The sequence below is a fragment of the Mauremys mutica genome, chromosome 1 (genome assembly GCF_020497125.1).
Source record: "Mauremys mutica isolate MM-2020 ecotype Southern chromosome 1, ASM2049712v1, whole genome shotgun sequence".
In the NCBI taxonomy this organism is placed as follows: domain Eukaryota; kingdom Metazoa; phylum Chordata; order Testudines; family Geoemydidae; genus Mauremys; species Mauremys mutica.
In genome coordinates, this window is record NC_059072.1 from 307,044,771 (window position 1) to 307,065,336 (window position 20,566).

Here is a 20,566-nt window from a genome sequence, read left to right on the forward strand (position 1 = left end):
TGGTATGAATCCAGAGCTCACTCCACCAGTTGGGTTCCTCTTCATTTCTGCAGCAGTCCCATACTTACATGAGCACAGTGTGAGCACCACTGGCTCAAAGAAAACTTAAAAAAAAAACAAAAAAAACCCAACCAACCACTCCACAATCAGAAACACTGTACTAAAACAAGACATTTGTTGCGCACATCTCTCCCCCTGGAGAGAACACACACCACAGATGATAGTCATGTTGCTTAATGCACTACTGGAGGGCGCTCAGATACTATAGAGATTAATATGGTATAAGAAGCCATATAGAATAAAACAGAGTCTGGTCCAGGCAGCAGTAGCTGGCAACATGATCAACAGCCTTGTCTCAGGGCTTTAAACAGTGCTGGGGAAGGGGCCAGAGGTGATATGGAATCCTGTCCCCAACCACCAGTAGTTTTCTTGGAGCACATCATCCATACTGACTTCAGTCCCACCACTCACTCACCTGCACTGGGCCTTTTCTTCACATAAGTGCAGTACTATCATACCATATATAAAATGATAAAAACTTCTAAAAATTTCAACTAAACAACTCCTTCCCCACCTCCCCCATCCCCACAGTAAAAATGAGAGGTAAAGCAAGCAGAACTTTTTCCTCTAATAAAAATATTTTAATAATATCTTCTACTTCAAAACTAAGTCCAGCACATGAAATAGAAATACAGGATTAAACTTAATCATATCTGCTCTGAAAAAAAATCACTTACAAGATACACTGGGACACAGAGAGAATGTAATAACTTCTACTTGGCTTCTCAATACCATTATAATCATAACTCTACTTCCCATTTTATGAGTGGAGAGAAAGATTAGATTGAGGGATATACAAACACAATTCTACAATGTGAACTTTTATCTGGAGACTTATTTAAAAAGAATGGTGCTAAAATCAGCAACATGCTAAAGAGATGAATAGGTATATTTTTACATTTCAGCATCCCTACCTGTTCAAACTGCACCTGACCCAAGTCCATACTTCAAACCACTAACTGAACACCAGTTTCCTAAAAATATCTTGTCATACTACTCAGAACATTCAAAAAGAAATCTAGAAGACTATGTGAAGAGGGAGGCCAAAAAGTGAAAGAAAAGAGCAGTTTAAAAGGGGCTTTGTTGAAGATCTAAAATGTAAGCTATCTTGACAGATGCCCTCTAACACAGGTCAGAGCTTACTGTATTTCAACAATGAAAAAAAATACAAAGAGAAAAGCATTGCCCAGTGTGCTGAAAGATAATCCTAGGTAACAGTATTAACAATGATGATTATATAGTGCATAGTGCCATTGTTCTCCAATATCCCATATTTGGAAATAGGCAAAGAATGTAAATAGTGTCTGGTTTCTTCAAAATTAGCTGCTTGTCCCTAGTTTCAGCAGAACATTGATGATTCTTTTATTAATATCAGACACAAGAGTAAAGTGCTTTGGGCTACTGCAGGTGACTATTTCTCCTTTCATCTAATATTTGAAAGGTATAACATTTTATTATTCTTGAAAAACCATGTAAAAGACTGAACTGCAACAAAGCATAATTGAATAGGACACGCATACCCCTAACAATTCTTGATGCCAAAAATTATATCACCAGAAGTGTATGAATATTTGTTTTCATCCAGTTATGACTGTTTTGAGCCCCAAATGCAATATTCTCTCTGAGCAATTTCCATTCTAAGAGTCTTTACACAGTGCTTAAAAAAAAAAAAAAGTTGTGGAAAATGGAGGGAACCCCCCCCCACACACAGAATCAAGACCCTCTTTCACAAAGAATGCCCTGTGTTTCCACTGTGCCTTCCATCACAAGATCAAGATAATTTTGTTCTGTTTGTAAAATAAGTCTCACAAAATTCCTGTGAGATAAATATTACTACATCCATCCATTTTACAAGGAAACAGACAGACAGCGAGAGAAACACACACACACACTTCCAACCAAGGGCTGACGACAACAGGAAATACGGGTACTTCAATATCTGTAAAAATGAAGCCCTAGTATCTCAAGTTGCCCACCTAAAAAACAATGGCCATTTTTTAAAACTGACTTGCTCAAAGTCAAACAGAAAACCTGTGACAAAACAGAACCTACATCTGCTGATTCTGAGCCCTGTCCTTTACTCGTTAGAGTCTTATGATCACAAAGGCCTAAATTAGGCTATTTAATCTGTATAGTTGTTCGAAGAACCTCAAAACTTGCAAGTAGTGTCAAAATTTCCCTAGGAACATGGTCTTACTGTAATGATTAATGTAGATAGGACCTTGACCAATAGATGGTACTGTAAATTTATTTCAGGGTTAAGTTGTTCTCATCTTGTCAGATTCAACAATGTAACATACTTGGGGGAGAGGGGTTAGCAGCCAGGAAGTTCAGTCCTGACTGTGTGTGCTGGAGTGTTCCAATAAATCCCATGATTCTACAACAGTATTACAATGGGTGGCAGCAGCTTCAAGATAGTAAAAGCACTTTTGCCTAGGAAGGAATTTACTGGTCATACAGATGAGACTGGAATTCTGTGAGAACTTGAAAGACTTTAAGCTATTGCTCTCTACGAATGAACAGACCGATGAGAAAGCAGCATGGTACCTACCAGTGCTTTTCAATGGTGATGTCAAATCATTTTACCAGCAGCATCCCAGCATGGATCTGGTTCTTATAGACAATTATGCAGAAATACCAGAAGGAATGGCAAGTCATTACATTGTAACCTTACACCTCCATTACTGCTGGAAGTGAGGCTGGTGCGTAACCTGTTTTGTGTGAAGCACAGTGCAAGAGCTCTGCTAATAAAAGAACATTAACTCCTACTTGTGTATATCTGAATTTACTTTCATAAGAGAGACTACATAATTCTTGATTTAGTCACAGAATACAGTGCTTTATTTACAGCACAGGTAGTGGCACTACAAGCTTACCTATCTATGTGCCTCAGTCTTGTTATGAGAGGATCATTTCAGAAGATTCACCTCTCTGCTTACAGTCCCACTACTTACACAGTGTTTTTCTTGATGTGGACATTTGCCATTAGGAACTAGACTAAGATCATCAATCGATTTCACATAGGCCCCTGAGCCATCAGATGGAAACAACTATTAAATCACTACTAAATTAATTCAAATTCAGCTTGGGACCTTTAAGGCAAAAAGATTTGTATTCCATTATCAAGCCTCCAAAACATCAAGTTCCCTCCCTGCTGTCAATTGGTCATTTGTGTGTGTTCTGGTAATTATAACCAAAACATTTTTGTAGCTGTGATATCACAAACATAGGCAACAAATGCTGGCAGAAGAACAGTGGTTTGAAACCTGTGGAACTAGAGCATCTCTTTTAAAAAGACATCCAATCCAGACTTAAAGACTTCAAGTGATGAAGAAACTACATTATCCCTTGATAAACTATTCCAACAGTTAATTACCCTCACTATTAAACATCTGTGCCTTACTTCCTGTTTGAATTTTTCAAGCTTCAACTTCCAGACATTGGATCTTATTATGCCTTTGCCAGTTAAATTGGAGAGCCCTAAAATATCAGACATCTTATCCTTCCATAGATACTTCTAGATCGTGATCAAGTCACCTCAATCATCTCTTCAAGAAGCTAAATACATCGACTTCCTTAAATCTCTCTTTGCCAGATGTATTTTCCAGATCTCAAATCAGAAACCGCTTCAATTTTTCAAGCATGTCCACCAACACAAGACACTGTGTTCCAGTAGTAGTTTCACCAATGTTTTAAACAAAGATAGTAATCCTCCCTGCTTCTACTAGATATTCCAGTTTACACATCCAACGACAACATTATTGGGCTGAGAACCAACCTCTGCAGAATCCCACTCATTGATGGTTCTCCAATAACAATTACATTTTCAGAACTATCAGCAAGTTTTTCATTCATTTAAATTAGTGTTTTTATTTTTTAAATCAATGCCCTGCACTACTAAGTCAGAACCTTTACAGGAATCTAAGTATATTACATTGCAGTTGGCTTTATTAACCAAACCTGTGATCTCAAAGACAATCAAATTCATTTGATGAGACCTATAGTCTATGAAATCACGTTGAATGACACTTATATTTCCATCCTTTAATTCTTTGATATAAATATTTAATAAAACACTTCTGCCTTTAGTGCATCATTGACAATTTTAGTGTCTTCATCTAGTAATGAATCTATACTATTGGTAGGGTTTCTTTTCTTCTTGAGATTTTAAAATACCTTATTGGCCTTACTCCTACTGAAAATAAAATTTCATTGGTACCTTTATCCTTCCTTATCAATTGTAAGGGTTTTTTTTTTTTTTAGGTTCTGATGTATATTCATTGCCATATATTGATGGCTACTTTCAAGTCCCTTCTTAATCAGAATGGAATTATTTTGTTTTGCTTAAGAAGCTTTTGGTAGTATTCAGCTTTATACCGTTTTATGCAGTCATTTATTCCTTTAAAAAACATCAGGCACTGATGAGTTCCACCAAAAGTCTATGACAATGTGTTGTGCAGAAGTTAAGGATTTATTCAGTTCTTCGTGCTTTCAGCCATCAGAAGAGGGGAAACAACATGTCACTCTCGTTAAATCTTTTCCAGACATCCTAAGAGTCGTGCCAATGGACTCTGGAAGGTACCGTAACCAGCCCTCTTTAGCTTAGAAGACAACCAACCCCAATAAGGGGCAACAGAATAAGTAAAAATGGGAAAGAATCTATTACCACCTAAGAGACTCTTCATATAACCTCATAATATTTAATTGCTTCCCAGGTAAATTAGATCTGCCCACAGATGTTCCCAATGGACTTCATAGAGTTTTCTGCTTTTCTCCCTGCCCTGGTAAAGGAGATTCTGTTACCATGTGCATGCTTTTATTAATCATCTCTTCCCTCTTTCATCAATCATTCTAGTTTTAGAAGGAAAGCTTTTCAGAGAGCATGCCCTAAAAGTGATCTCATTCTAGATTAGCCTGACTTCTAGGAAATAATTCTGTAGCCTAACCCCTTCGACCAAAATGCGTTATCTTCTCTCACACATTTTACCCTGGACTGTGTGAGCTGCTTTGTCCTAGAAGAGTGCAAGTCTCTCAGTTGGCCACATCTGCAATTGCATTTAGAGTCATGACCTATTTTTAATGGCTGGGGGGGGGGGGAGGGAGTCAAATAATTTAACACACAATTTGTGTGATAGATTTTCATTCACAAACCTGAATCTAGCAAATGAGTTAAGTAAGAAAGTTGACACTGACCAGAGAAAGATATTACATAATACATGAAGTATACATCTACCATTTGCTATTTAATCAAAATAATCTGTATACACTATTACATGACCACAATCATCACCCACTAAATACAATTTAGTGCCTAGTTACCACTACAAATAGAGCAAACACCAGATGTCCCAGAGGACTTCCCCTGTACCCCAAAACAATAATAATCAGCCAGTTAATGACTGACATTGTTGGCTACCATCTTGCTTTTTCTTACTTGCAGAAGAATAGCAATAGAGGCTTGACTTTGACACCAGAACTGTAGAAAAGGAAAGTATGTGATGATTAGGTGTGTGGCAGCAGATCAAAGCAGCACAGCTATGCTTACTGCCAAAAGATAATAAGAACAATTCAGAAGTAGGGGCTAGAAAATAGCATGTTACATGTCATTCGGGATATTGGAGCTGCTGAAAACATAGTGAACTCCCCATCCATAATCTTTCTGTCTTCAATAATCTTGAACTTTAAGAAAAAAATTACACTTATTTGTTTAAAACAGGGATAGGCAACCTATGCCACGTGTGCCGAAGGCGGCAGGCGAGCTGATTTTCAGTGGCACTCTCACTGCCCTGGTCCTGGCCACCGGTCCGGGGCCTCTGCATTTTAATTTAATTTTAAATGAAGCTTCTTAAACATTTTTAAAAACCTTTTTTACTTTGCATACAACCATAGTTTAGTTATATATTAGACTTATAGAAAGAGACCTTCTAAAAACGTTAAAATGTATTACTGGCACACGAAACCTTAAATTAGAGTGAATAGATGAAGACTCGGCACAGCACTTCTGAAAGGTGGGGCCTGGGATGAGGGGTTTAGGGTGTGGGAGGGGACTCCAGGCTGGTGCAGGGGGTTGGGGTGTGTGTGCAGTGCAGGCTCCGGGCAGGAGTTTGGGTGCAGGAGGGAACTCTGGGTTGTGGCAGGGGGTTGGGGTGTGTGAGGGGGTTCGGGCTCCCAGGAAGCGGCAGGCACTGCTCCTGCAGCTCCCATTAGTTGCAGTTTCCGGCTAATGGGACCTGCGGAGCTGTCACAGTGCACAGAGCCTCGCTGACCACCTGTGCGCGTAGGGGCTGCAGGGACCTGGTGGCAGCTTCCAGGAGTTGCACAGAAACAGGGCAGGTAGGGAGCCTGCATTAGCCCCAGGCTCCTGCCAACTGGAGCCACCAGGGTCCCTTTTCGACCGGGCGTTCCAATCGAAAACTGGACACCTGGCAACCCTAATGATGGAGTCAATCTCTTTGTTCACATAGGCCAGTTTAGTACAATAGCAACTGTGGGGTGGGGGGGGAGGGGGGAGAAGAGATCTTGAAAATCTGCTTTTGAAGACTGTCAAGAAGGGTATTTCACACACCAAGCTTAACACTCCAAAATTCCAGTTAGGAAGCGTTGTGTCTTAGCTGTAGTTTGAGAAATGCAATGTCTTATCTCTTAATTTAAGACTCCTACTCATCCACTACTTTTCCTCATTCTAATTCATTATCTCTAGGAACTGGAAGACCGAGAGACAAATTTATCTGAAATATCATTTTTCAGCCAAAACCTTGAAGAAAAAAAAAAGTCTAAAGATTTATTCCAGTTACCAACGTATCCAGAACCACGTGTTTGATTAATTTTTTCTATGTATACCTATATATTTATTAAGTGCTGCTTCTGAGTCAGCTAGAGAGGATACTGTTTTCCTAATACCAGAAAAACTTCCACATCGAGCACTATTGATTCATACTTAATTATATAACAATTTTCTTGCATGTGCAAACTCCTACATTCTTACCATTACTACAGAACTGCACTATAGCAAGAATTACTGTCAGAAAACTACTATCACAAGCCTGTAAAACTACAACTTTCAGGCAGGAGCTATGAAAACAGTTCTGACAAGAAGTGGGACTTTGATAGCAGAAAGAAAAAAAGATCTGCAAAGGTTTAAGGAGTTTAGAAGCAGACCAGAAAATGTCATTTTTTAAAAATGAGTTTAAAACTCATTGAAGCCATCTCTTTAAGAAAGTTGAAAAAATTATTATTAAATTGATACAAAATAAAAGCTTTCTTTTACAGTCTAATTTATGAAAAAGTCAATAAGAACTCAAAAGTACCGGTAAATGACTTTCAACATATTTAACATTAAACTTAGCTTTTTTGTCAAATGTGCTAAAAGCTGTTTTGCCAGAATCTACCAGGTCTATTGTTTAATATCAAATAGGGCTTTTGAAATTAATTTTTGTACAGTACAACTGAAAATAGTATCAAGAATTGTACTACACCTCTACCCCGCTATAACACGACTCGCTATAACATGGGTTTGCGTATAGCATGGTAGCAGCGGGGCTCCAGCGGCGCTTTAAAAGGGTCCAGGGCTCCAGCTGCTGCGGGGAGCCCCAGGCCCTTTAAATCCCGCTGGAGCCTTGCTGCTGCTACCCTGGGGCTGCGGTATCAGGGCTCGCCAGTGATTTAAAGGGCCCAGGCTCCCTCCAGTGGCTGGAGCCCTGAGCTCTTTAAATCACCGCCGGAGCCCTGCCGCCCCTACTGATATAACGGGGTTTCAGCTATAATGCAGTAGGGATTTTTGGCTCCCCACAACCACATTATAGCAGGGTAGAGGTGTACTACTTAAATTATTTAAAGCGAACATATTTACAGTATCACTATTTTAATTTGTTGTCAGTCATTTCAATTAGAGCCACAGAATTTATTTGTAAAAAGCAATAAAAAGACTCTTATTTAGTTTATTTATTTGGTTTCTTTGGGACTTTTGAAAGAAACCTTGCAGTGTTGTCAGTTTAAGGTGTGTTATTTTGTGTGCTGTTTCAGCTCTGTGCAGTATTTAGGTTAGCAGACCTTGATAGAACTGCCTGGAAAGGCCACAGACTCAACTTGGTGGCAAAGGCGCTCGGCCAGTTTTATTGTTGACGAAACACAATGTTAACGCCCTGGCTCAATGGTTACAGGTACACCAACGCATGAATGCCCATTACAATGGAGCAGCTTAGTTGGCAATGGGACTTTTTCCTGCCCTCTAGGACAGACAAAGGGTTAAAGTGAGTTATTTTAACATTTATAGACAGAAACAATTTGGGATAAACAATGTATATACTACCTTGCTTGTTTTATGATGTTTACTGCTTTTTTGTACCTTTTTTGATCTTTTAGATAAAACATTTTTATTTACCACTTGTTTTGTCTAAAACATCAGAAGTACACAGACATATTATTTTTGTTAAACTATTTTATTTTCTGCTAGGTTAGGATGTACTTGTGCTAGCTTGCTGGCATGTGTTTACATATTCACTGTGTAATATTAATGTTAGTGGTACCTTTGCCAAGTTTATGTACTGGACACTGAACATATAAGGATTTGCTTTAATACATGGCCTGAATTTGGTTTACAGCCTTTGGTTTAGGCTTCACATCTTGCACCAGACTTAATGCTTTAGGCTCACTGCTATGTTCAGGATAGGAGGGTTTCTATGCATTCACTATCTATAGGTGTTAAGTACAAAAGGAGGCTCGCTCTGAAACCTCATAGGACAGCTGATGACTGGAAGAAGAAATTCTTCTGTACTTTAAAACACTATTAAATCCTCCTTGTTCAAGAAACTTTTTGCTGAATGGAAAATGTATTAATAACGTTTATATCACCAATTGTTGCTCAAGCATCATACTGGAGTTCAGTTGCTTGATTGTAAGGCTGATAATCTATCTGCATACTGATTTAAGCCAGAGAATCATAAAACTGTCCTCTCAGATCTAGCACCTCAATCCTACCCAATCACATTTAGTTATTTAAATTCTGCTAAAATTTTTGAGCACACTTTGTAATTAGACATATTAAGTAACTTTTACCAAAACAAAAAACAAAAAAACCAGGTCTACAGGCCTTTGATCTTTTATGCCAGTTTTACCTGAAATCAATGCAAGTGACCAGCACCCTTCTGGAAAACCAGTGGGACTTCTCACATATTAATGAACCTAAATCTGCAGCCCTTAGTTCTTCTCATACACACCCTGCTGCTCAGTTGCTGTCTCTCAATGGATAATTTCCAGACACGCTCTCTTCTGTTCCAATCACTCAGTATCTTATATCGAACAACTCAGGTCTCCTGACTCAGTCCTAAACAACTTAATGTGATTGTATAATCACAAGGTGAAAGGACTATCTAGAAACAATGGTGGATGAAGGGTTGCTTAGGCTTTATGACAGAAGGATGACTAAAAAGGGGATCTGTAAGGACAACATGTGTGTAAAAACCCCATATTATCAATTGTCAATTTCAGAGCTAGTAAGATATTCTGGCTACTGGAGGGTTAAAAGAGTTCCAGCACATTTGGCAGCCACGATAGTTGGTAATTAACAGATATCTAGGTCCTCCACCTGAAAGAAGTTTGTTGTTTACACAGTGACACAAATTATTCTTTTCCTTTGGATAAAGAAAATTTAGGTTTTTTTGCTTTAAAGTTCTTCTAAGAATTTTGACATCCCACAATTAGAGGCTCCATGTCTCAAAAAAGAAAAGCAAGCTGTTTGTGTTCTCTGCAAATACTTGTCAAAACATTCTGAGGTTATGGGTATACAATAGCATTTTACAATCTAAAAGTAACTTTGTAGAAGTATCATGAGCCTACATCAGTCTTCCCCTCCTCCTTTCTTAGATTAAAAACAACTAGCAAAATGAAAGTCCAAAATCTAATCTAAACAAAATAATAGGGTAGCCCTTGAGAGCCTAGGGGTGTCTACTCAGTCAGTACTATAAGAATGGACTTTGCAGATTCCTTAACATATGATTCTTTTACATTTCTACGATAGAAGAACTCAGCGTAAGGCTTTGGCTACACTTACACTTCAAAGCGCTGCCGCGGCAGCGCTTTGAAGCGCTAAGTGTAGTCAAAGCACCAGCGCTGGGAGAAAGCTCTCCCAGCGCTGTCCGTACTCCACCTCCCTGTGGGGAATAACGGACAGCGCTGGGAGCCGCGCTCCCAGCGCTGGGGCTTTGACTACACTGGCGCTTTGCAGCGCCGCAATTTGCAGCGCTGGAGAGGGTGTGTTTTCACACCCTGCTGCAGCGCTGCAAATTTGTAAGTGTAGCCAAGCCCTAAGTGAACAGATACTTGAATAAGAAAATCCATCACCACAACCAGCCCTTTTGTCATCACTCTCAGCAGAGGTGCTAAAGAATGTAGGTGTGAGGATAGTTCATTCTACTCTAGAATTGGTTCCTCCCTGTAAGGGTGGTGGGACATTGGTGGGATACTGCTAGGAAGCTTGCTTTGCTGTTAGCTTAGTTCTGTGAATAGAGGAATTCAGTTTAGTGGGGGCTAGTCTACTTACTACCGTTTAAGCTGGTATAATTTACATTGCTCAGGGATGTGAAAAAGACACAACCCTGAGCGACTTAAGTTACATCGACCTAAATGCTGTCTACACAGGCACTATGTTGGCAGGAGACACTCTCCCATTGGCATAGCGCATCTTCACCAGACGTGCTACAGTGGCGCTGATGTAACACTTGAGTGTAGACTTGCCCTGGGATGTCTGTCCAACATCTATCATGAGCATTAATCACAAATTTCAGAAGAAAAACTTTATATGATCTGCAGTAAAAATGCTGATGTACAGTGTACTTATCTTGGTACTATATATTCCCACATTTCCTCCTCCTGTGCTCTAATCTTCATCTTTTATTAGAAAACTTTTTGCCCTCCATTTCAATATGAGAGCCAAATCTTATTACCAACCCCTCTTTAGTTTCAGATAGGCATTCAGTCATGCATCTTCAGCCATTTACTTCCATTGTCTTGCTGACAAAAGCCCTACGGTGTTATGCCTGGCACAGAATACTGCAGTGTCACAGTTGTGGATTTCCTGTATCCATCCCATCTTCATTTTTAAAATACCAGGAACTAGTCTGTTCTCAATTACATAGGCATAATGCAGATTTTACACTGCTGTAAAAGTAGAATCTGGTTCAAAGTCCTCCATAAACTGGTTGTTTTCTCAGTGAAAACTTTAAGATGACTTAACATAATTTTAAGTCTTTTTAATGAAGTTATTGCTGTTGCCACTCCTACTAGCCTATTCACCTCCATGCCTGGTCTACACAAGGGGGCGGGGGGAAATCGACCTAAAATACACAACTTCAGCTATGAGAATAGCATAGCTGAAGTCAAGGTATCTTAGTTTGACTTACCTCGCGTCCTTACAGCGTGGGGTTGATTGCTGCGGCTCCACCATCGACTTTGCTTCCGCCTCTCACGGGAGAGCAATTGGGGATCGATTTATCACGTCTACACTACACGCAATAAATCGATCCCCGATAGATCGATCGCTACCCACCGATCCGGTGGGTAGTGTAGACGTACCCCCATATTCCCTCTTTTGGGGCTAGCGCTGACTGTGATTATCCAATGTTACATCCAGTAATGCTGATTTATCTAGTGAGGCAACTAGTTGGTGTTGCTTTTTGTAAATCAATTAGACTACTCATGCAGTATAGTTATACTCCACAACAAAGTTAACCAAGTCAGGGTTACTGTGTCAGACAAAGCAGACTAGACAGTTTTGGCAGATGGAACAAGCTCAGGGTGGCTGGCTCAGGCACTGATGAGCAAATGAAACACTGTACTTACTGTTGTATGAAAACTCCATTAACTCTCCTTACGTGATCATCAGAAAAATGTGGATGTTAATTGGGAATTGTTGAAGAACATTTAACTAGATGCCCCAAATGCCACAATTGTAGAACTGAGGAAGAAAGCCATATTTGTTAAAAATCTGACCTGATTTAGAGGGGAAGTGAAGGCAGCTATAAAAAATAAAATATGCCAAATGGAAGGAGGATGCTGATAGCAATGAACATAAATCAGACACTAGAAATTCTAGAAAATTGATAAGGGAAGCAAAGGGACACAAAGAGAAATCTATGGCCTGCACTGTTAAGGATAATAAGGAGCAGTTTTTAAAATATATTAGGAACAAAAAGCATCCTAATAAATATTTGCCATTACTAGATGGAAATGGTAGAATGATCAATTATAATGCAGAAAAGGCAGACATGTTCAATAGAAATTTCTGTTCTGTATCTAGGAAAAAATATGTCATAGCATATGATAACTCTCCTTCCATTCCACTAGTATTTCCAGAGGATGTTAAACAGCAGCTACTAAAGTGAGACATTTTAAAATCAGGTTTAAATAACTTGCATTCAAGAGTTTTAAAAGAGCTGGTTGAGAAGTTCATTGGACTGAATTTTCAGTAAGTCTTAGAATACTGCGGAATTTTCAAGAGACTAGAAGAAAGCTAATTTTGTGAAACCATTTTAAAAGGATAAATGGGGATGACCCAGGTAATTATAGGTCTGTCTGACACTGAACCGAGACAAGATAATGGAGCGCTGATACGGGACTCGCTTAATAAAGAATTCAAAGAGGATAATGTAATTAATGCATATCAACATAGGTTTACAGAAAACAGATCCTGTCAAACTTTTATTTTCAAATGAGATTACAAGTGTGGTTGATAAAGGCAACAATACTGATAAAAGACACTTCTGTAAGGTATTAGACTTGGTAATACATGACTTTTTGATTAAAAACTTGAAATATATAAAATTAACATGGCATATTAAACAGATTAAAAGCTGGCTGATATATTTTGAAACCTAATTGTAAATGGGGAATCATCATTGAACAGGTGTGTTTCTAATGGGGTCCTGCAGGGATGTTCTTAGCCCTACGGTATTTAACATTTTTATTAATGACCTGGAAGAAAACATAAAATCATCACTAATAAAGATTGCAGATGACATAAAAATTGTGGGAGTGGTAAATAATGAACAAGACAGCTCATTGATACAAAGCAATCTGGATTGCTTGATAAACTGGATGCAAGTGAATGTGTTTTAATATGGCTACATATACACAGTGATGAGCTGCCAAAATCTTAACAACGGGTTCCCTATAAAAAGTTTGATTTAAGGGATGTGCAACAGCATGTATTTTTTGTACCAATAGGGTTACCATACGTCCATATTTTCCCAGGAGGTGATTAAGAACCGAAAAGCCTGACATGTCCAGGAAAATACAGATGTATTTTAACCCTACCTAAAGTTCTTTTTTAAAAAGATGGGGCTGAACTAGAAATGAGCTCCGTTTCACATGTGTGGGTGGTGATCAGGGACAGTCTCAATTTTTGGGTCTTTTTCTTATATAGGCTCCTATTACCCCTCACCCCCGTCCCGATTTTTCACACTTGCTGTCTGGTCACTCTAGGGTGTGCACATGTGTGGGTCCCAGCTGCTCCCTGCCCCCCCCCCCCCTCATTAAAGCAGGTGTGCAGGGTTACTGCCCTGGGAACTGCAGGGCACCAGTGGATGTGGGGCTGGCTGCAGATAGGGGCGTGGGGCAGGGCTAGCTGGAGGCAGGGAGTGACACGGGCTGGCTGTGGGCAGGTGATGCAGACGGGCGGGCTGCGGGTGGCTGTGGGCAGGGGGTGGCTGCGGGCGGCTGTGGGCAGGGGGTGGCTGCGGGCGGCTGCGGGCAGGGGGTGGCTGCGGGCGGCTGCGGGCAGGGGGTGGCTGCGGGCGGCTGCGGGCAGGGGGTGGCTGCGGGCGGCTGCGGGCAGGGGGTGGGGCAGGGGGCGGCTGCGGGCAGGGGCTGGCTGGGGGTGGCTGTGGGCAGAGGGTGGGGGAGGGGGTGGCTGGGGGCAGGGGCTGGGGCAGGGGGTGGCTGCGGGCAGGGAAGGTGGGGGAGGGGCGCAGATACTCACACGGGGGGGAGGGGCTGGGAGCAGCCCGAGCAGCAGGACGCAGCCGGGGACTCACGGGGCAGCAGCAGGAGCCCCAGGGCCAGAGGTCCAAAGAGCAGGAGCAGCAACAGGGCCAGGAGGCAGCTCACATGGCTCTCGCAGCACAGCGCAGTGCCCCCCGGCGGCCGGGAGGAGGAATTACAGGCTTCCCAGGCAGAGCCCATTAAAGCTTCCCTCGCAGGGAAGCTAGTTAACAAGCGGTTCTAAAACCGCTTCTAAATTTAACAACGGGTTCGCACGAACCGGCTCCAGCTCACCCCTGCATATACACCTGGGAACTAAGAATGTAGGCCATACTTAAAGGATGGGGGATTCTACCCTGGGAAGCAGTGACTGAAAAATATTTAGAGGTTGTGGTGGATAATCAACTACAGATGAGCTCCCATCACAATGCTGTGGCCAAAAGGGCTAATGTAATCCTTCAATGCATAAGCAGGGGAGTCTCAGGTAGCAGTAAAAAGATTATTTTATTTCTGTATTTGGCACTGGTGTAACTGCTGCTGGAATACTGTATCCAGTTCTGGTGCCCAAAACTCAAGATGTTGATAAATTGCAGAGGGTTCTGAGAAGAACCATGAGAATATTTGAAATATCAGAAATCATGCCTTATAGTGACAGACTAAAAGAGATCAAACTATTTAGTTTAACAAAGACAGTTAAGGAGTGACTTGATTACAGTCTATAAGTACCTACATGGGGAACAAGTATTTGCTGGATTGAAGAAACCATTATTAGAGAAAAGTATCACACAATCCAATAGCTGGAAGTTGAAGAAAGTAGACAAATTCAGAATGGAAATAAGGCATAAATTTTCCATGGAGTAACCAGCCACTGAAACTTGCACAGGATGGAGGTGGATTCTCCATCCCTGACAATTTTTAAATCAAGATTGATATTTGTCTAAAAGATATGCTCTAGGAATTATATTGGGGAAGTTCTATGGCCTGTTATACAGGACGTCAGACTAGATGATAACAATGGTCTCATCATATTTGGATTCCTAATATGTTTCAGCAAACTCTGCACTGCTGAAGAGAAGCTCAGGCCCATTTTGCTGTTTACAGCCATGAAATAGATAACAAACACTAAACCATCATACAGACACAAATTCTTCTTAACCTAATCAAGTGCGCAGACAGCGAAAATATAACGCTGGTACGTAGGAACATGAGAATTATTTATTTCTCCATCTTTTTTTCTTATATTAAACAAACACACCTCTACCTCGTTATAACGTGACCTGATATAACACGAATTTGGATATAAATTAAAGCAGTAAAGCAGTGCTCTGGGGGGGTGGGGCTGCGTACTCCGGTGGATCAAAGCAAGTTCAATATAAGGTGGTTTCACTTATAACGCGGTAAGATTTTTTGGCTCCCGAGAACAGCATTATATCGAGGTAGAGGTGTATTCTAGGTAGCATCATACAGAACAATTACAAAAATACTTACAATCAAATATAAGAAAATATGTTTACACAATGCTTGGATTTTCATGAAACCACCACAATATTCCCAGCATGCAGATTTTTATGGCACAGCATGATATAAAAAGTATAAGCAATTAATATAGTTATGTGGTTAGTTTTATGCCTTGTTAAAATACCCAAACCTGGTAGTGATGATTACTTGGCTTCCAAGTGCACATACAATTTATAAAATAAATGATATAAAATTTAGGGAGACATTTCTATAATGCAAGCCAAAGCTGTTTTACAAAGAAGTCATGTTTAATAAATACCCAAAACCTAGCTTTAACATCGTCCTTTGACATTAGACTTTGGTGCAGTTAGTGACTTAACTGCAAATGCGTTTCATAGCATCCAGTAACTGTTCCTTAGAATTTGTATTTGCTTGTATATACAGTGGTTTATGTTAAAAGGAAATAATTTGTCTCATTTCAGTATCATCAGCTCACAACATTGTATTCTCAGGAGCAGGAAAATAATCAATACTGTGATGACAGAAGGTTTTTTTTAAATGTAAGCTACTATTTTTAACTTAGAGATTTGTCATCACAATATTTGGCCCAGTCCTGCTTCTGATAACATCAATATTAATAGCCCCACTTCTCCCTGAACATGTCAATTACTTAAAACCATCCACTACTCATGAACTAACCAGTGAACTTCAAACAAGGTTATATAAATTTTAAACAATCAATATGAAGTGGCAGATACATGAATCAAATTCTTCCGGAGTATCCTGGTTTTGATAGGGCTTCAACAGAATGATGTCAGGTTTTCTTGAGCATGAATTAAATTGTTATTTCCCCCTCTCCCTCTCTACCAAAAAAAGTTAATACTCTCTTAATAGTCACAAGACTGGGAGCACCCAGGCTATTGTTTGTTAGATTTCTCTCTAGAATATAAAATGGTTCTGAAACATCACACGAACTGTTATGTTCCATTAAAGTATGATATAGGTGCTAAAAAAAAATTCTATTTGTGAAAAGTATTAATTTTTTTTTCAAAAAGTATCTTGTAAACTTCAAATGTATATATGCTTTTTAAAGATTTTTTTTTAAAATGTCATTTTTTAAAGCTGGTATAAAACCTATAGTAACAATAAATTAACTTTTTAAATAATCTAGGTTATTGTAAGAATTTGTATTTGCACACAACTGCAATTTCTAACCGTTAAGTGGTACGAAAGAGAAGTCACAGGTGATCGCCTGAGAGGAGAATTGAAGTGTCATATATACTCGTTCATTAGCCCGTTCATTTATAAGCCGACCCCCCAAAATGGATAGATAAAAATAACAAACTGTATGACCCTTTAAAGCCAACCCTGTATTTCAAGGGTTGGAAAACTTTGGAAAACTGCGGGTTCCTGCAGCTCCCATTGACCATTACGCTTCAGGTAAACAAAACGACAATGTATTAGATATTCAATTCAATGATTCCATAGGGTTAAAATCAAATTTTGGTGTAGACCTGTTTATAAGCCGACCCCCGTTCTTTGATGCGTCATTTTTACCAAAAATATTCGGCTTATGAATGAGTATATACAGTAATTCGTTTTCTGTGTTCATTTATTTGTCTGACAGCTAATATTTATAAGAGCCTGTCGCTTATTTACATTTGGTAGTTGACCGGAGTGACCATGCAAACAAATACGTCTCTCAATGGATGACACCCAAGTCCTGAAACTTACTTGATAGTAGTTTATTTTTAATTAGGTTAAGAAACTTTTTAGACCTTCATAGGTTCAATTCTGCAAATGAGACTACTTGTTTTAAGTAGCACATTTAGGTATCTGACCCCAAGTGATCACAGACATGGAAAAGCTTCCCTGTATCTGAACATGATAATGGCCATACTGGGTCACACCAAAGGTCCATCTAGCCCAGTATCCTGTCTTCCAACAATGGCCAGTGCCTGGTTCCCCAGATGGAATGAATAGAACAGGTAATCATCAAGTGATCCATCCCGTCACCCATTCCCACCTTCTAGCAAATGGAGGCTATCATACCACCCTACCCATCCTGGGTAATAGCCATTGATGGACCTATCCTCCATGAACGTATCTAGTTCTTTTTTTAACCCTGTTATAGTCTTGGTCTTCACAACATCCCCTGGCAAGGAGTTCCACAGATTGACTGTGTGTTGTGTGAAAAAATACTTCCTTTTGTTTGTTTTAAACCTGCTGCCTATTAATTTCATTTGGTGACCCCTAGTGCTTGTGTTCACTTCCTTCTTTACTTTCTCCACACCAGTCATGATTTTATAGGCCTCTATCATAGCCACCCTTAGGGCTTGGCTACACTTACAGTTTGCAGCGCTGGTAGTTTGCAGCGCTGGTCATCCAGCTGTGTAGGAGCAGCGCTGGTGTGTGGCCACACTCACAGCTACCAGCGCTGGTGTGTGGCCACATTTGCAGCATTTCCAGCGCTGTTGGGAGTGATGCATTATGGGCAGCTATCCCAGCATTCAAGTGGCCGCAACCTGCTTTTCAAAAGAGGGGGGTGGAGTGGGGTCTAGTGTGACAGGGAGCGGGGGGAAAGAGAGAGTGGATTTTTGGAGCCAACACTGTGTGTTAGCTTCCTGACTTGAAAAATCAGAACATTTTTCCGACCCCTTAGTCTTAACTCTTAATTGCAAACAGCATGTAGGCAACACGACTCCCCGCTGTTTCCCTGCCTGCCTCTCATTTGATTGTTTACAGCCAAGTACAGATGATCACAGCAAACAGGAGCTGTGTTTGTTTTTTAGATAGCAGCAGCAACGGAGGAGCTCCACAGAGCTCGTTCACAACAGGGAGGAGGATCTCATTTGATTGTTCACAGATTGATCACAGCAAACAGGAGCTGATAAGCAGCTCCGGTAGAAACGGAGCGAAACGGAGCTCCTCCGGAGGTTCACAACAAAACAAAGAGAGGCTGCATAACAAAACAAAGGGAGTAATTTAGTTTAAAGCATTCTGGGATATCTCCTTATTCCCTGGAGGCCAATAAAAGCGCTGGTGTGTGTCCACACTTGATGAGCAGCGCTGGATCACCAGCGCTGCAATCGCTACACCCCAACCTGGCCAGGTGTACAGCCAGCGCTGCAGCCAGGGAGTTGCAGCGCTGGATGTGCCTTGCAGGTGTGGACAGTTACTAATTGCAGCGCTGGAAAGCCTCTACCAGCGCTGCAACTTGCAAGTGTAGCCAAGCCCAAAGTCATCTCTTTTCCTAGCTGAAAAGTCTCAGTCTTATTAATCTCTCCTCATACAGAAGCCATTCCATACCCATAATCATTTTTGTTGCCCTTTTCTGAATCTTTTCCAATCCCAATATAGCTTTTTTGACATGGGGCGACCACATCTGCATGCAGTATTCAAGATGTGGGCATACCATGGATTTACGTAGAGGCATTATAATGTTTTCTGTCTTATTATCTATCCCTTTCTTAATGATGCCCAAGATTCTGTTTGCTTTTTTGACTGCCACTGCACATTGAGTGGATGTTTTTAGAGAACTATCCACAATGACTCCAAGATCTTTCTTGAGTAGTAAGCTAATTTAGACCCTATCTGCAATTCTAATACACGTTAAGTACTGCTTGCAATTTTACCCTGCAGACTACAAGACTAAAATAGGCCAAAACACAACTGTAAAACAAAACTAGTCTAAAGTATGAAACATAAGAAGGTTAGGGAGAACTACTTATGTTTGTGGACAACAGAATCCAGAAGAACATGCTGCTGGACCTGAACAAGGAGATCATGAATGAGCTAGGGATCACTGTGGAGGGGGATATTATCACTATCCTCAAGCATGCTAAAGTTAGGGAGAAATCTGAATTCCACCTCAGCCTGAAGCAGGGCTCAGCTGCCAACCCTGGAAATGGGTCTTCTAGGTTACCACCAACTTGCAATGCCATCTGTCTCCACTACACCTCTTTAGGAGATTCATCCCCTCCCACTGTTTCCAGCCTACAAAAAGGCAGTGTTATTTCACTCTTTATTTTACTACAGTAACAGAAATCAGAACTTTACGATATGGAAACCAGAATAACTGAACACACTACACAGATTAAAGGAAAAAAAACCACCACTCTCAAGGTAATCCTGCTGTATCAATTAGTATCAAACACAATTAGTATCAAACACAATAGAAAGGCCAGCGTCACGTGTATGGGAGTTCAGTGTGAAAAGAGGGCACGGTACAAACAACTACTGTATATGAAACGGACTAGAGGGGTACTTAGGGCACGCCCCATCTCCTGGGGTACCTTAGAGCAATATAGCGGGAAGCGCAGAAACCCATGTTCCCTCTCTATACGGCGGCCATTCCAGCCGATGGGAACTATGATAACGGAATAATCCGAATCTTTGAAAGAAAACAAACAACCCCTTGAATAAAAAAAATCCGCCCCGTGCCCGGGGTGAACCCGCCTCGGCCCCAAATCCTCCCTCTCCCGGATTAACCCTCCTCGCCCTCAAAACGCCCCCCCTTCGCCATCGTTGGGGTTAACCCGCCTCTGCTCCAAATCCTCCTCTCCTCCCGCCCCCCGGGTTACCCTCCCATGCCCTCAAAACGCCGCCCCCATCCTCGGGTTTAACCCGCCTCGGCCCCAAATGCTGCCCCCGCCCCCCCGCTAACCCATCGACCCACCGAAAAAAAGCCCCCAGCCCCAGCGCCCGCCTGAACAAACTCCGCCCGAGTTAGCTCCACCCCTTTACCTCACCCAACATGGCGGACGGACCTACCTTAGCCGCCACCGCCGCTCCTCCGACTCTAGTCCGGATGGCCCGATTTCATTGGCCACCGTATGGCAACACGAGAGGTCAGTCGCAGCCAATGAAAGCCGAGGACGGCGCTCGCACCGCGAGACCCGTCCGGCTGCCCTTCCCGATCGCCATTGGCTCACTTTGCTCCACCCCGTTGCGCGCGCGCGCCGGCTACTCTGCGCACGCGCCGCCAGCTGGTTGTGTCCAATCCGCTCATGGCTTTCGACCAACAGAGGGTTCAAACCCCGCCTCCTGCCCGGCGAGGTGCGGTTGGTGGCTG

General features: G+C 41.3%; 1 protein-coding gene across 2 annotated transcripts in view; it reads right to left on the minus strand.

Moving 5' to 3' along the window:
* The window catches only part of CAB39L (calcium binding protein 39 like), a 100,514-nt gene extending 80,088 nt beyond the window's left edge, over positions 1–20,426 (minus strand). The window contains exon 1 of one of the 2 annotated variants that reach the window (XM_045014017.1): positions 20,266–20,426. The gene's annotated coding sequence lies outside the window, so the exon portion shown is untranslated. The remainder of the gene's footprint in view (positions 1–20,265) is intronic. The other variant, XM_045014036.1, reaches the window with a different exon arrangement.
* Between the last annotated feature and the right edge of the window lie 140 nt (positions 20,427–20,566).